At 37.7% G+C, this 12,229-nt stretch overlaps 1 pseudogene; it reads right to left on the bottom strand.

Annotated features, from left to right (window-relative positions):
- Window positions 1-10,640: 10,640 nt before the first annotated feature.
- On the bottom strand, window positions 10,641-11,753 carry LOC102425223 (annotated as a pseudogene).
- Between the last annotated feature and the right edge of the window lie 476 nt (window positions 11,754-12,229).

Here is a 12,229-nt window from a genome sequence, read left to right as displayed (position 1 = left end):
ATATAAATATAGATATAGATATAGAGATATAGATATATGACAAAAATATGTGTTAATCAACACTTTGTCATTGGTAAAGCCTCCCATCAACAGTAGGCTATTGGTAGTTAAGCTTTTGAGCAGTCAAATGTTATATTTGGATTTTTGACTATGTGGGTGGTTGGCATCCCTAACCCCCACATTGTTTAAAGGTCAACTTCATTTCTTCATATTAAAGGAACCATTAACTGTTAAGAATGTAATTTTTCTGGTACATCTTTTCTTTGGCGGCCCATATAAAAACATTTCTGCACATAATTTATTGTTAAAACAGAATTGAGCAGCTCAGTTATAGAGTCATGTTAAAAGTATCTCGACTTTCATTCAACAATCATCCCATAGTTTGTAATTTTTATTAACATTTTGTGTTTTGTGTCTTCCAAAGGATTTTATAACTTAAGAGAGTGTTTTAATTTTTCATTATTGCTGTATTTAAATTATTTCCTTGCCACAGTTTCTCCAAAAGTATATCTGCTATTAGATGAAAAATCTCAAAAGTGGCCTCTGTGTATAAACATTTGGTAAAATGTTTTAAAATCCTGAATTGAGAATCATACAATATTATACTTCAAACTTCAAACAAAACCAGAGGTTTGTTTTTTTAATATTCTGAATACTTCATTTCCAAAAGCTTTCTAATCATGATAATTTTGTTCTATCATCTAGTACTATTATAAAAGAACACTATACACTTAGGTCAATGTTTATGGTTAATAATAATACATGTAAAAATCTATATTTTTTAAAATAGGTTTTTATAAAGAAGTTTCTATTTGAGAGAATTTTAGATTTACAGAGGCTTGTTAAGATAAAACAAAGAATTTCCATGCAGTTATATATAAAATGGAATATTACAGCTATAAAAAAGAATGAAATCTTGCTCTTTTCAACAACATGGATGGGCCTCAAGGATATTATGCTAGGAAGAATAAGTAAGAAACAGACAAATACTGTATGATTTCACTTATATGTGGAATCTAAAAAAAAACAAAAAAAAAGCAAAATAAATGATCAAACGAAACAGAAACAAACTCATAGAAAACTTTCGATGGTTGCCAAATAGGAGGGGGTTGGAAGATATGTGAAAAAGAGAAGAGATTAAGAAATACAAATTGGTACTTACAGAATAGTCATGGGGATGTAAAGTATTGCATAGGGAATATAGTTAATAACATTGTAATAACTACATATGGTATCATATGGGTACTAGACTCATCAGGGTGATCACTTCATAAGTTACATAAGTATTTAATCACTACGTTGTACACATAAAAGTAATATAATATTGTATGTCAACAATAATTTTAAATTTTTTAAAATTATTTTTTAAAAAGAATTCTCATATACCCTTCACCCAGCATTTCCTAATTTTAACATCTTCTGTAACCATAGTATATTTCTTAAAACTAAGAAATTAACATTAATAAATTTTCATTAACTACAGACTTTATTTTAATTTCTCCAGTTCCAATATTATTTTTTTTCTGTTCCAGGATCCAATTCAAGATACCATGTTACAAAAATAGTCAATAGTCAGTACCACATAATAATTTTTTGAAAATTTGTTAAAATTAAATAATATTTGGCATTCCAGTTAATCAAGAACAAGTTAACTGCAAGATGGTACATGATGCTAAAAGCAGTGGTATCTTTGTCACTCTCCTTTGCATTGTGGAATTAACACTTTCTCTTCTACTGTACTTGACATGAGGTGGTCTGGCTTATGGACTAAGTATGTTTAGTAAATATTAGGGATTCTTTATTTCTTTCTTATTTTTCCTTTTTTAAAGACAGAAATATGTATACATAGAACTTCTCAAAGTTCCTTTCCTTAAGAAATGTCTCTGCCATAAAAAGAGGGCTAGTTGGTGTCTTTTGTGTTCCTTAGTGTGCACACTTCCCATTTTGTAAAACACTGCTGTATGTTATATTCGTGCTCCTGTGGATGTACAGAAAATCTACTCTTAACTCTCACTAATATTATTAAGGTCTAAACTAGGAAAACTGGATAATTTCAATGTCTTGTTCTCTACTGGCCAACTCATGTACTCCTGAATTATTGATAGGTTACAATTATTGAATAAACCATTAAGGCAGTGAGCATACACAAATAAATTTCTCCAAGAAGCACCGCTTAAACCATCCCTCAACAAATTGGTAAAACTCATCTACTTCTTCCAGGGTGGTATAAGAAAAACTTGGAGGCCGGAGGGCAGATAGCCCCGGCATCCTGTCAGTCACACCACAAAGTCTGTCTAGCTCCCATGATTGAGCTAACCCATGTTTTAACTATTGAGACTGGACATTACATACTTGATAACTGTGTCATTCATTTATTGAAAGAACAAATAATGCCGTGAATACTATCATGGGGCTCCCGGTGTCCCTTCAGGAAGGGGATACTTATCGCCCAGGTGCTGGAAATGTGGTGAAAGAAGGCCTTTAGCCATCAACTCTTTTGAGGGATTGCTTCAGCTGAAGAACATGACCTCACCTAAGTCCGTCTCCTTCAGGGCCAGCATCCAGTGCCTGATCAATTGGGGGCATCAGGGCCTGTCCCCTCTTCCCATCTTGGAACAATTCTGAGGAGCCATCCCAGCTTCAGACTTTCAGGGGGTTTGACTGAAGCCCTTTTTGGGAATCCATCAAAGATCAACTTCTCCCTGTGCCCAGTCCTGCTTTCTTCCCCTCTCCTCCACCAGAGCCCTCCCTAATTAATGTCCTACACATTAGTCTTGACTCAAAATTTGCTTCCCAGAAAACCAACCTGCCACATATGCAAACAGCCAAAAGTCAAACAGTACAAAACAGAATGCAAAGGAAAATAAGCATACCAGTTCCTGTGGATGCTTCTAAGGATAGTCTTGTATGTGTGAATGTGTATATATAAAAACTAGTGGCCCAGTGCACGAAATTCATACACATTAAAAGGGAATTAATTAGAGGAAATATTTTAATATTGCTATTTTCCCTTTCTCTATAATAGAAGTGTCAGAGATGAAAGAAAATTAGTAAAATGTATATGAAAATCTTCCCCCTGTCAGAGTCTGGGGCATGCCACGGGACCTAGAATCAAGTCCCCACCCACCTGCATGCACCTCAAAATTGTGCGAGACCCAGCCCCAGCCAGCCCCAGCCCCGTCAAGCCCCACCGGGCGGGGGGCACAGCCTCAGGTCCCCCATCAAGCCCCACCGGGTAGGGGGCACATCCACAGGGCCCCTGTCAAGCCCTGCTGGGTTGGGGGTGCAGCCTCAGTTCCCCCAGCCTGGCACCAGGGCGGGGGGCACAGCCTCAGGTCCCCTAGCTCAGGGCAGGGTGGGTGGCCTGAGGTCCCCCTTCAAGCCTTGCCAGGAAGGGGGTGCGGCCAGAGGTCCCCCAGCCTGGCGCCGGGGGAGGGGGCACAGCCTCAGGTCCTCTGCCTCGGCCCAGCACTACGCAGCTTCAGGTCCCTGCTGACCACTCGTTACGGCTCGTTATGGGAACACTGCTTCTGCTGTGGCCACAGCCATCTTGTGACAGTGTGATGGAGTGAGGGTCAATTTGCATATTACCTCTTCATTATATAGGATAGGTGTGCACATAGCTGCACATTTTGGCCATTTTTTTATAAAAATTATAGCACCTTATACCTTGAAATTTATATCATAATTAAAATTTTTAAATGTATTCTTACATATTGACACATAAGGTTTTTAAATTACTGATCAATATTATATTGTATGGATATACCATAATAATAGCTACCATCTGGGTGCCAACTATATGCTGGGCACTCTTGCAATCCTTTTATATTTCTACAACACATATTTATTGAGCACCTATTATGTGCCAGGCACTGTTCTAGGTGATTGGTATACTAGCAACTAGTATCTCACACTTCACTTCAACTTAAAAATTAGCTACTACTTTTATCCCTATTTTACAGATGAGAAAACTAAGGTTTAAGTAACTTGCCCAAGGTCCCATGACTAGTAAGTGGCAACTGGTCTCCAGTGCTTCTGTTCTAAACCCTCTAATTGTGTGCCTTCCATACTTCAACTTTTTCAGTCTCCTCTTGATGGGCAGTTCGGTTGTGTGTCCTTACTGGCCATGATAAAGGGATACTGCAGTGAACATCGTTTTCATGTATCTTTTGGTGCTGACTCTCCACTTTTAAAAGGGGCTGAGAAAGAGAGACTGGTGAGCTCATTATTCCACAGGATACCTGGTAGTAGTCTTAGGACATTGCCCAGGTCATTTTAGAACGTCTGTTTCTTCAAAAATAGGGCATTAAGAAATCAAAAGACACTACATTCCATTCTTAATATGAAAATCTTAGGTTAAGCTTTTAAAATACTTCCATGCAGGCCCTGTGTGCTGGATGCATATTTGCAGATAGGGTAATACCTGGATTACCATCACCAGCGTCTCTGGTGGGAAGTGGAATGTTTTTATTGAAATTTCTCTTGTTTGTTTTTCAGGAAAAAAAAAGAAAGAAAGAAAGCAGATCTATCTGGGTCTGGTTTTAATCAGAGCATAATTTTTATGAGACAATGTAAGGCTAAAATTTTTTTAATCTGATATTTTTTTTAAAAAAATACATGTTCAAAAATGATATGAACCAATCACCATTAGAAGAATGATGGAAAAAAAGAATCTCTTGCACAAAAGAAAAGCAGGAAATTCCAGAGAAGTTTCAGAGGGAGGAGAGGGAAAACCAACATCTATATTGCTATTTATTAAGTTATTTCTTAGTATAGTGCAATATCTGGTTTTGTTGAACAACCAAAATTCAGTTTAGAGGAATTTGCAGAGTTTGGAGTCCCTGAAGTGAGAACATAGTGATTTACTGAACATATTACAAGTACACTATGTGTCCCCTGACTCATTGGCCCTTAAAATAAATATTTCATCCTCTTCAGAAATCTTCCTGTTCTGGTTATCGATCCATCTTATATGAGATGATTTCATGTCGAAGTAATTTGTAATGTCTCTGAAGATATTCTTCAAAGTTTCATATTTTCATTTAATGGTACAGTCTACTGATTGGGGGTAAAAAGTAATTTGGCATGAATTCAGGGTTAGTTGTTGAGATTTAAAGCCATTTTCATAAAATGCTCGGCTATAGTGGGAATAATAAAATCTCAGTCTTATAATAAAGCTGCAAAACTATTAATGGATTCTAGGTAATATTGCTTCGTGTTCATATTTGGTGGAATATATTTTCCTGTGAACATGAAAGTGATCCAAAATTGTTAACTTTATTGTTTCCTGGAGTATCTATAATTTCAAAATTAAACTAGTCTTCTTTTATATGTTTTTTTTCATGAATTTTGGCTTTTTTAAAAACAAAAATAATGACTCAACCATGGAGACTAGAAACTGTCAAGAAAAATCTAATAAACACATAAAGTCAAAAGTTTTAGAGAAATGATATTTACCAATTAATATATAGTATAGGTTCCTTTCTACCAAAGCTTTTCATCTGAATTTTTTTCTAAAATGGCTCATGCAGTGTTTACTTGTGCCAGTTTCATAGCAGGAATCAAATCATGAAGGTTAAATGAGTAAATGAAGCACCATTTTAAAATTCATTCTTGGATTATGTGTGTCTCTTTTCTTACTCCCATTTTTTTTTATGTGTCTCTTTTCAGAGCAAGAAATTTAAATTTTTATGTGTCTAAAATAGTCATGTCAGAATTTCCTAGGACTTAAAACTTCAACTTCTTTGGCTTACACACTTCAATTTCCTAAATCTACTGCAAAAACAAAACAAAAGAAACACTAGATAAATTAAATTTCTAATATTTTCTTATAATTATCCCCCATTTATTTCTCAATGCTATAAGTTATGCATGTATAGTAGAATGAATACTATTGCCTTTTCTCCTGTTTCTTAAGTCCCTTTGTCTACAGAAAGTGATGAGAGCTCATCCATTATGTAAGTTATAGTCCTGTAATGGAATTAATACATACATCTACTTGAGCAAATAGGTTGATAGGGTGAAGGTCCACACATAATGTGGAAGTCCCACTTTATCTGTATAGATGCTTACTATTAAAAACACACTGCCAAGAATACCAGGATTTAATGTTATGGTGATGGTGTACATAATAATGTAAGAGGAAAAACTAAAGTATTTTCAGCAGAGAAAGTTCTAGTTTAAAAGATTCCTCTTACCACTTAATTTTCTAGGGCCCAGAGGGGAAAGTCAAGCTATTATATCCTACTTGGTTGAGTAGATAACTATTACCTTGGATTGTTTAGTATAAAAATGGGGGTTTGATTTTTCTTTCGTTATAAGTCCAACCTCATTCTGCCACTTTATTGGGTCCCCCTACTTCAGTTTTCTGGCTCTGACCCCCAAGTTTTTCACTAGCCCCAGTGGCTGCTTCTGTGAAGGAAGTGCAGTAAGAAAATTTCAGGGCAGCCCTGTTTAGAAAATAAATGTAAAAATTTGAAGTTCATGGGAAAATAGTATCTTCCACTTTCCCCATAGGCCTCCACTGTTGAGCCTACACACATGTACTTGTTTAATTTGTAAATTGCCATACTTTAAGAGAAAATTTATTTCATTTTAAAGACTTTCTTATATATTGCAGCTTATGGAAGATAACCTGCAAGTGATAGAAGGCAATCTCACACACCTAAGTTATTTGCAATATTTATATTATTAGTTTTTATATACCAATAATTTATTTTAAAATTTTAAATACATGATAGGGAAATTATAGGAAAGAGACTGGGAGAGAACAAAATAACTGGTCATGATAATTGTTCTACTTAGAGAAATTTATTTTTAAAATTGGCTCATGTGATTGCAGAGACTGGCAAGTCCAAAATTTATAAAGCAGGCCAGAAAGCTGGAAATTCAGGAAAGAGTTGGAGTTGCAGCCTTGAGTCCAAAATCCACAGGACAGCCTGATAGGATAGAAACTCAGGCAGGATTTCTATGTTAGAAGATTTCTATCTTGAAGCAGAATTCCTTCTTGTCCAGACATCTTGGTTTTTGCTTCAACTAATTGGATGAGGCCCACCCACAGTATAAAGGGTACTCTCCCTTTAAAGTCAACTAATTGTAAATGATGGTCATATTTACAAAATATCTTCACAGCAATATCTAGACTAATGTTTGACCAAACAACTGAGCACCGTAATCTAATGATGTTGACACATAAAATTAACCCTCCCAGAACTTTTATTTCCCCTGAATTATTAATGAGGAAAATGAGACTTGGAGAGGGTAACTTGCTCGAAGTCAAACCATGAGAATGAAGCAGTATCAAATTTTAACCTGTGCAACCTCAATATCAAAGCAGCCAGAGTACATTACAAAAGAAAAGATTAGTGAACTTGACGACAGAGCAATAGAAACTAAACAAAATGAAACAGAGAAAAGAAAGACTAAAAATCATGAACCATATCTCTGAGCTGTGGACAATATCAAGTGGCCTTATATATGTATAATTAGAGCTCATAGTTAACAAGAAATTGAAGGAAATTCCCTCAAATTGATAAAAGTTATCAATGGAAAATGTATAGCTAACCTCATACTTATGATTAAGGACTTGAATATTTTCTCCTGAAGAAGTAAAACTGATTCTATGTGTTGATGGCATTATTATTTACATAGAAAAATCTTATGGAATCTACAAAAAAGCTGTAAGAACTACTAAGTGACTTTAGGAAGATTGCAGAATACATAATTGATATGCAAAAATTAGTTATCCTATATAATAAAAGCCTAATATGCTAAGTGTCCAACCGTTCATTCAACCATTCAACCAGTCGCTATGACACGCATTGACCACCAGGGAGCAGATGCTGTGATCAGTAGGTTAGCTTGCTGCTGGGGTCCGGCCTTTGGGACTGGACAAGATGGGGCAGACACACCCTGGAGCCCTCCCACAGTCCCTCCCCAGCCCCAATCGTGTACCAGTGGGGTCCCTCAGCCTGGTCTGCACCCTCTTGCAATCTGGGATCCCTCAGAGGATGCCAGAGAGCTGGTTTTGGCCTGATCCCCACAGGCCAGACCAAGGGACCCCACCGGTGCACAAATCCGTACACCAGGCCTCTAGTTTCTATCTATTACCAATGAACAATTAGCTATTGAATTTTTTAATTCCATTTAAAATGGCATAAAAATGTGATATACATAGGAATAAGTCTAGAGAAATGTATAAAATCTGTACACTTAAAACTACCTAAGTAAATGGAGTGATTTGCCAGTGTAATGGGTCAGATGACACCATATAGTTAATATGTCAGATTACCCCCAAATTAATCAATAGAAAAAAATTATTCCCAATCAAAATCCGTTTTATAAATATTGTTTTACAGAAACCGACAAGCTGATTTTAAAATTCATATGGAAATGTAAAGAAGCTAGGAAAACCAAAACAAATTTGAAAAATAGGAACAAAGAATTCACATTACCTTATTCAATATTTCTTATAAAACTTTAGCAATTAAGAGACTGTAATGGCATCATCATAGATAAATTGATCAGTGGAACAGAATAGTGTAATTAAGATAATATGAAATTGGTGTCAAGATAGACAATATTATCAAAAGAAACATCTAAAAATGGGTGTTGGATATTGTCTAATGCTTTTTCTGCATCTATTGATATGATCATGTGATTTTTGTCTTTCAATTTGTCATTGTAATGTGTCGGGTTCATTGATTTGTGCATATTATACCAGCCTTGCATTCCTGTAATAAATCTTGCCTGGTCATGGTGTATAAACTTTTTAATGTATTGCTGGATCCTATTTACTAAAATTTTGTTGAGGATTTTAGTATCTAGGTTCATCAGAGATATTGGCCCATAATTCTTTGGTTATAGTGTCTTTATCTGGTTTTGGAATTAGGATAATGATGGCCTCATAAAAAGAGCTTGGACATGTTCCTTCCTCTTGGGTTTTTGGGAGTATTTTGAGAAGTGTAGGTGATAGTTCTTTGAATGTTTGGTAAAACTCCCCTGTGGCACCTTCCAGGCCAGGGCTTTTCTTTGCTGGGAGTTTTTTGATTACTGTTTCTATTTCCTCAGTTGTTATTGGTCTCTTCAGGTTTTCTGATTCTTCCTGATTTAGACTTAGAGGAGTGTATTTTTCTAGGAATTTGTCTATTTCCTCCACATTTTCCAGCTTGTTGGCATATAGCTATTCATAGTATTTTTTAAAATAATCCTTTGTATTTCTGCAGTGTCAGTTGTTACTTCACTGCTTTTTTTTCTGATTTTACTTATTTGGGTCCTCTCTCTTTGTTTCTTAGTGATTCTTGCTAATGGTTCATCAAATTGTTTATCTTTTCAAAGAATGAGCTCTTGGTTTCATTGATTTTTTTTGTATTTTTTTTACTCTATATCATTTATTTATGCTCTAATCTTTGTTATTTTCTTTGTTCTGTGTACTCTGGACATTTCTTGTCATTCTAAGTCTTTAAATTGTTGGGTTAAATAGTTTATTATTAATTTTTCTTGTTTTTTCAAGTAGGCTTGTAAGTGCTATGAATTTCCCTCTCAGGACTGCTTTTGCTGTGTCTCATAGATTTGGGGTTGTTGTGTGTTGATTTTCATTTGTTACCAGGAAGTTTTTTATTTATTTCTTGACCCCATTGGTAATCCATTCATTGTTTAATAACATGCTACTTAGCATCCATATGTTTGAATGTTTTTGAGTATTTTTCCTGTAGTTGATTTCTAAGTTCATTCCATTGTGATCTGAGAAGATGCTTGATATAATTTCAGTCTTCATGAACTTATAGAGACTTGTTTTGTGTCCTAACATGTGGTCTATCTTTGAGAATCACCCATGTGCACTTGAGAAGAATGTATATTCTGCAGCTTTGGGGTAAAATGTTCTATAAAGGTCAGTTAAATCCATCTGACCTTTTCATTTAGAGTCACTGTTTCCTAGTATATCATTAGAGTCACTGTTTTCTTGTTAATTTTTTGTCTGGAAGACCTATCCAGTGAAGTTCCCTACAATGACTGTATTGCTGTTGAGCTCTCTCTAGAAGTTTTGTTTTTTGTTTGTTTGTTTGTTTGTTTGTTTGTTTTTTAGACTTGGCTGCTCGAATATTCAGTGCATATATGTTTACCAGGGTTATATCGTCTTGTTGGATTGATTCCTTTAGTATTATGTAGTGACCTTTATTGTCTCTTGTGATGGCCTTCATTTTGAAGTCTATTTTGTCAGATATGAGTATTGCTACCTCAGCTTTTGTTCATTTCCATTTGCATGAAAAATTTTTTTCCATCCCTTCACTTTCATGGTGTGTGCGTCTTTCATTTTGAGGTGGGTCTCTTGTAGACAGCGTATAATTGGGTCATGTTTTCATATCCATTTATCTACCCAATATCTTTTGATTGGAACATTTAATCTATTTACATTTGAGGCTATTATTGATAGGTATTTCTTTCTTTCTTTTTTTTTCCCCAGAGAAGGCTGTTTAATGAGATCTAGGGACATGGCATAGCTCTTTACAAAAACACCAAATTTTGATCAGGGAGAAAAGACAGGAAAGTAGACTTGCAATGAGAGGGGGTGGTTTTTCAGTTGGCTGTGGGAGGGGGTGGAATGTTTCCAGGGCCCAGGGAGGGCAGCAGGGGTCTCATCATTGGGGGCATGGGAGCGGGGGGGGGGGTGACCCTAAGATTGGAGAGATGAACTTCAGGAGGCTGGGGATGAACCCCAGGAGCTGGAGGATGAATCCCTGGAGGAGGGGGTGTACCCCAGGTGGCTGGGGGTGGACTCCAGCAGACAGGGGAGGTTGGACACCTGGGGCTGGAGGATGGATTCCTGGGGCTGGATGGTGAACCCCGAGAGCAGGAGGATGAACCCCAGATGTTGGTGGGTGGACCACTGGTGCTGGAGGGTGGAGGGGCAGCTGGGGAGGGCCCAGGGGCCCAGCAGGTATAGGCCCACTGGGTGGCATGGGGGGCAGAGGCAGGCCTCCAGGTGGGGGTGGGGGCAAACCATTCTCAGTGGGGGTGGTGGCCGCTTCACCCCAGGAGGCCCAGCAGGGAGGCTTGGCGGGGCAGGAGGCTTTTCCATCTTAAAGTGGAACTGAAGGAAGAACTGCTTGGTTTCCCAGTTCCAGTGAGTCTAAAACTTGCCATTGGCCTTATCAATCTCTCTGCTTGGCACCTTGAAGGCAATGATCTCGTAGGGTTCAGCAACCATCAGCAGCGTCTCTCTGGGGGCTCAATCCTCTGCTTGTAGGCAGACATGAAGAAGTGGCGTGGCATGATACTGTCAGCGATCTCAGGATAGTCGATCTGGAAGAGGAGGCTCTGCTGGCCCATCTCTGTGTCCCTCTGCTTGGTTACTTTATAGCCCAGGCTGCCGATCTTCACAAACTTCTTCACTTCCACCTTGACCTTCTCCACTGCTGGCTGGGCGGGGGCCTCCTTAGCCTCCTTGGCTGCTCGCTGGGCCAAGTTGGTCTGGTGTTTTTTTCCCCTGGATGTGCATGAGGTAGCTCCCTCATTGTTGTAGAGTGTCAGGCACAGCTTGCATTCATACAAGCCCAGGTGGTTCTTCATGAAATAAGAGTCCTTGTTGATGTTGATGGTCTCCAGGGCCAGCTGCCAGAGGCGCTCCCACCAGTCCCTCTTGCTCTCAGAAAAGGAGGCCATGCCCCCACTCCTGGTCTTGCCTCCAGGGCAATGTTGGAAGTCCATGATGAAGGCCTTGGGGCTTTACTGAACTGGGGGTGATACCTGCACCCGAGGTCATGATCCTGTTGCCTTTTCACCTGCCATGGCCACTACGACTTCGTTCTGTACACAAGTGCAGCCTTGCCATCTTAATTCTTTATTCCTATGTTTCTCTCTATATATTTCTTCTTCTCATTACAGTAGTCCCTTTAGCATTTCTTGCAGTGCTGGTTTAGTGATGATAAATTCCTTTAGTTTTGTTTTTTGGGTTTTTTTTGGTCTGGGGAGCTCTTTATTTCAGCATCTATTTTGAATGATAGCCTTGCTTGATATATTAATCTTGGTTTCAGATCCTTGCTTTTCACTACTTTGAATACTTCATGCCATTCCCTTTGGCCTGAAGAGTTTCTGATTAAAAATCAGCTGACAGCCTTATGGGAGCTCCTTTAGGTAACAAATTGCTTTTCTCTTGTTGCCTTTAAGATTCTCTCTTTTGTCTTTAATTTTTGGTATTTTAATTATGTTGTATCTGGGCATGGGCCTA

This window comes from Myotis lucifugus, unplaced genomic scaffold, assembly GCF_000147115.1.
Source record: "Myotis lucifugus unplaced genomic scaffold, Myoluc2.0 scaffold_29, whole genome shotgun sequence".
Taxonomy (NCBI): Eukaryota; Metazoa; Chordata; class Mammalia; order Chiroptera; family Vespertilionidae; genus Myotis; species Myotis lucifugus.
Note: the sequence above shows the minus strand (reverse complement) of the source record. Positions and strands in the feature narration are given on the sequence as shown.